The sequence below is a fragment of the Octopus bimaculoides genome, chromosome 4 (assembly GCF_046866305.1).
Source record: "Octopus bimaculoides isolate indiv1 chromosome 4, ASM4686630v1, whole genome shotgun sequence".
In the NCBI taxonomy this organism is placed as follows: domain Eukaryota; kingdom Metazoa; phylum Mollusca; class Cephalopoda; order Octopoda; family Octopodidae; genus Octopus; species Octopus bimaculoides.
The window spans coordinates 67,313,847-67,319,227 of record NC_142931.1 but is presented as its reverse complement, the minus strand read 5'-3'; positions in this window follow the sequence as shown (position 1 = coordinate 67,319,227).

The following is a 5,381-nucleotide window of genomic DNA, read 5'->3' as shown; positions in this document are numbered from 1 at the left end:
TTAAAATGATGAAGATAATGACAATGATGATGGTGGGGAGGTAATATGATGATGATGATGATGATGATGATGATGATTTTAATAATTTACTTAATGAATGTTAGGTGCAGGTGTGGCTTTGTGGTAAGAAGTTTGCTTCCCGACCACATGGTTCCAGGTTCAGTCTCACTGCATGTCACCATTGGCAAGCATCTTCTTCTATAGCCTTGGGCTGACCAAAGCCTTGTGAGTGGATTTGGTAGATGGAAACTGAAAGAAGCTTGCTGTGTGTGTATATATATATATATGAGGGTGTATTTTTGTGCAAGTGTTTGTCTCCTACCACAGTTTGACAAATGGTGTTGGCATGTTTATGTACACCTAACTTAGCGGTTCAGCAAAAGAGAGCAAAAGAATAAGTACCAGGCACCAGGTTTTACAAAACATACCAAGTACTTGGGTCAATTCATTCAACTAAAATTCTTCAAGGCATGGCCACAGTCTAATGACTGAAACAAGAGAAAGAAACCAAAGTGCTTTCATCCAAATTTGTTGCCCTAACCCGTTAGTATTCAGATTACTCTGCCAAATGTAATGCTTATTTATTCACAGTGTTTTGAATTAATTACACATTATTTTGTAACTTCAAAACTTCAATGAAGTGATTATTTATTATAACAATGATGTTGTAGGGTAGGTGTGAGAGACCAGATCTGATTGATCTGAACATAAAACAGGCAGAATATTTGGGCCAGATACAACCGGTTTCTCAGCCAAAGGGTTAAAATAGGGAATATAAACTTTTATGACAAAATTATTGCCCCCCATCTTTTTTCTTTCTTTTTTTTTTTGGTATGAAGAGAGTAATAATTATCCTTGTTCCATGATTTCAATATAGTAATTTATTTATTTATTTATTTGTTTACTACTTTGTATTAATTTTTTCTATGCTTGCATGATTGCTGGATTATTTATTTGCTGAAGCAATTATTTTTACAGTTGAATGCCTTTCTTATTGATAACTATTCAACTATGAAATAGGAATGAAACCTCATTTTTGTTTTTAAAATTTTTTTGTTCTTGTTTGGTCAAGAACAAACTGACTGAAACAAATAAGATTAGGTGGTTAGCTCAGAAACCATGCAATGGCAGTTGCAGGGTTTGGCCTTTAAGGCTATGCAATGAAGCACCTCAACTTTATAGTTATGGTCGCATTGAATTTAGCCCTTTAGCCTTTAAATTATTCCATCAAATTTAATGCTTATTTATTCACATTTGTCTTGAATTAATAATGCAAAATCTCATATGTTTGAGATTTTTAGGAACCGGATTGACCTGCAAGAGCCCTGTGCCAGTGCCACATAAAAAGTACTCATGCTGGTGCCATGTAGCAGTGCTTGTGTAGTGCCATGTAAAAGCATCCAGCACACTGTTAAGCGGTTGGCGTTAGGAAGGGCATCCATGCCAAATCAGACTGGAACTGGGTGCAGCCCTCCTGCTTGCCAGCTGTGGTCAAGCCATCCAACCCATGCCAGCATGGAAAACAGACCTTAGATGAGATGATGATGCTTATTTATTTTCAGAATGACATTGTAGGGTCAGATCTAGCCCAATTTAAACATAAAACAGGTGGAGTATTTGAACCAAATATGACTAGTTTAAATGCCAAAGGGTTAGACACAAGCTATCTCTGATCAAACAAACCTATGATCAAAAATCTTCTGGACATCACTTTTCTGCCTGTTTCATATATTTAGAACTACTTTGTTCAATAAACTCTCTTATTCTTTTATTTTTTATAATGGTAGTATGTAAATTTGAAAGGTAGATCTGTCTGCTCTTTCTTGCTCGAAAGAGTAGACAAATTTTGACAGATCATCAGTTTTTAGGGGAATGATTTAGTCAATAAATTGAACCCCAGTACATTACAGGGGATTTAATTTCATTGAACCGAGAGGGATGAAAAGTATAATTAACTTTGATAAGATTTGAACTCATAGCATGAAGAGCAGGAACAAATGCTTTCTGATGCTCTAACAATGTTATTAAAACAATAATAATGGTTTCAAAGTTTGGCCAAAGGCTAGCAATTTCAATGAAGATAATAAGTCGATTACATCAACCCTAGTACAATTAAACCTTGTTTATTACCATGTGTTTATTACTGGCATAATGCTTCTCCCAAGGTTTAATTGTATTTCTTTCAACACACATATCCACATCAAGAATCTTGCACATGAAATACACATACGAAATAACAACTCTAGTGCTCAACTGGTACTTATTTTATCAACCCCAAAAAGATGGTTGGCAAAGTCCGTCTCAGTGAAATTTGAACTCAGAACATATAGCCAGAAAAAATGCCTCTAAGCATTTTGTCTGGTGCAATAATGATTCTGCCAGCTCTTCAAAACAACAACAACAACAACAACAACAATAATAATAATAATAATAATAATAATAATAATAATAATAATAATTTTTATTTGGCATAAAGCCAATTTTCTTGCAAGGAATGGTTGTAATCAATTGAGTTCTTTATAGCTTAATACCGGTACTTAATTTATCAATACCAGATTGATGTAAGACAGGCAAATCCATACTCAGTGGAATTTGAACTCAAAACAGCAAGTTATTGAAATAGAAACAATAAAGCCTCCACTCCATCATGAATCTAATTCCATGGTCACAAGTGTACTTATTAGATTGCAAAGGGCTTTTGGTCCTCTGTTTGATATTCATAACATTTCTTTCGTGCAAGAGTATATCGATCAACAGTGTAACAATGGCATGCTTAAAGATGACAGACTTGTAGCTTCAGGATTAAAACAAAAACAATAACAAAAAGAAGAAAAACAGAAGGAAAAACGAAACAGAGCAATCCTATATCAGCTCTCTACTAAATAAAGTATATTTAGGAAAAAAAAAGAATCAAAACAGCAATAACGATAATAACAACATCAACATCTAAACATATTTTATTACAAAGACAACTATGCTTGAATTTTGAATAACAATTCACCCAGGAGATACCATAATAAAATCTTGACAACAATATATATATATTTCTATGTGTGTATTTGTGAGTGTATATGTGTGTGTGTGTGTGTAATTTTATATATATATATATATATATATATATATATATATATATATATATATATATATATATATATATATATATATACTTACAAACTGGCTCACACATACATATTCATATAGACATTTTGGGAACAAGAGAGCAAGTATTATATTTTTTTTATTTAACATGAAAACACTTTTTTTTTCCTGCAGACACAGACCTATAGATGTTTAAGTTGAACATCAACTCCATCTATATCAGCAGCTATGAAACAATAAAATAACTCTACCCAGTTCACTAAATTACTAGAAATAACAGCTAAAGCTCCTTCCAATCACATCATAAGAATAAAAAAAAATGCACACATAATAAAAGGTAAGGGATAAAAAACAGGGTAGCCTGAACAATGTAATCTTTGATACACACAAAGCAAGATGGTCACTACTGGAATGCTTCTGATTTGTCTAATAAAAGCTGCTGTAGGGTTAAGTAACAACAGTCTCACCAGCCTGCGAGAACTTGAAAAGATTATAGGCATTGCTTTTTTTTTCTCTCCTCCACCTGCTTCTTCTCTGGTTCCTCCTACTCCTTCTTTGACTATATTTGAAAAATGTATGATGAAAGTGAATTTAAAGAAACATTTAGAAAAAAATTGGATACCTGCATTATTTAAATCCAGGTATGCCTGCATTATTTAAATCTAGGTATGCCTCTCAACCATATGGTTTCTAGTTCGATCCAGTTGCAAGTGTCTTCCACAGTTAACTTCTTACTATTAAGCAATGCTTAGTGAAAGAAATTTGGTAAACTGTGCAAAGACTAACAATGTATGTGCTTGCATCTATTTATACATAGTGAGTGAATGTGGTAGACATAAAATGTATAAGACTGCCATATGTATGTGTGGAGGCACATGGCTTAGTTACTAGGGTGTCGCCTTCTACTATAGCCTTGGGCCGGCCAAAGCCTTGTGAGTAGATTTGGTAGATAGAAACTGAAAGAAGCCCTGCTATATATAATATATATATATATATATATATATATATATATATATATATATGAGTCACCCGTATTACGAACCAGGTGATACACGAAGGAGTCATACCCAATGACTGGTGTAGCAGCATCATAGTCAACTGCTACAAAGGTAAAGGTGACGCTTTAGATACAAATAATTACAGAGGCATCAAGTTGTTAGATCAGGTTATGAAAGTTACAGAGAGGGTCATAGCCCAACTAATTAGGGAGCGAATCAATTTAGATGAGATGCAGTTTGGGTTTGTGCCAGGTAAAAGCACTACTGATGCCTTATTTCTAGTGAGACAGTTGCAGGAGAAATACCTAGCTAAGGATAAACCTCTGTACCTGGCTTTCGTTGACATGGAGAAAGTCTTTGACAGGGTCCCCCGATCTCTTATCTGGTGGTCAATGAGGAAACTTGGGATAGAAGAATGGTTAGTGAGAGCTGTGCGAGCCATGTACAGAGATGCTGCCAGTAAGGTGAGGGTTGGAAATGAGTACAGCAATGAATTCCGGGTAGAGGTAGGGGTCCACCAAGGTTCCGTCCTCAGCCCCCTCTTATTTATCATAGTCCTCCAGGCAATCACAGAGGAGTTCAAGACAGGTTGCCCCTGGGAGCTCCTCTATGCTGATGACCTTGCCCTAATTGCGGAGTCACTATCAGAACTAGAGAAGAAGTTTCAGGTGTGGAAGCAAGGTCTAGAATTGAAGGGCCTTAGAGTCAACCTAGCTAAAACCAAAATCCTAATAAGTAGGAAGGTAGATAAAACACAAACCCCTTCAGGTAGATGGCCCTGCTCAGTATGTAGAAAAGGAGTAGGTAGTAACTCTATAAGATGTACCCGGTGCAAGCTATGGACACATAAGAGGTGCAGCAACATCAAAGGCAGGTTAACTAGCAAGTTAGTTTTTGTTTGTGGCAGATGTTCAGGTGCAATAAAGACTGTAAACAAACAGGAAACAACTTCTATCTCATTCCAGGGTGAAAAACTAGAGGAAGTCGATAGCTTCCGCTATGTGGGCGACCAAGTTAGTAGTGGGGGTGGGTGCGCTGAAAGTGTAGCTGCTAGAATAAGAATAGCCTGGGCAAAGTTTAGAGAGCTCTTACCCCTGCTGGCGACAAAAGGACTCTCACTCAGAGTAAAAGACTGTATGACGCATGCGTACGAACAGCCATGCTACATGGCAGTGAAACATGGGCTGTAACTGCTGAGGACATACGTAAGCTCGCAAGGAATGAAGCCAGTATGCTCCGTTGGATGTGTAATGTCAATGTGAATACCCGTCAGAGTGTAAGTAT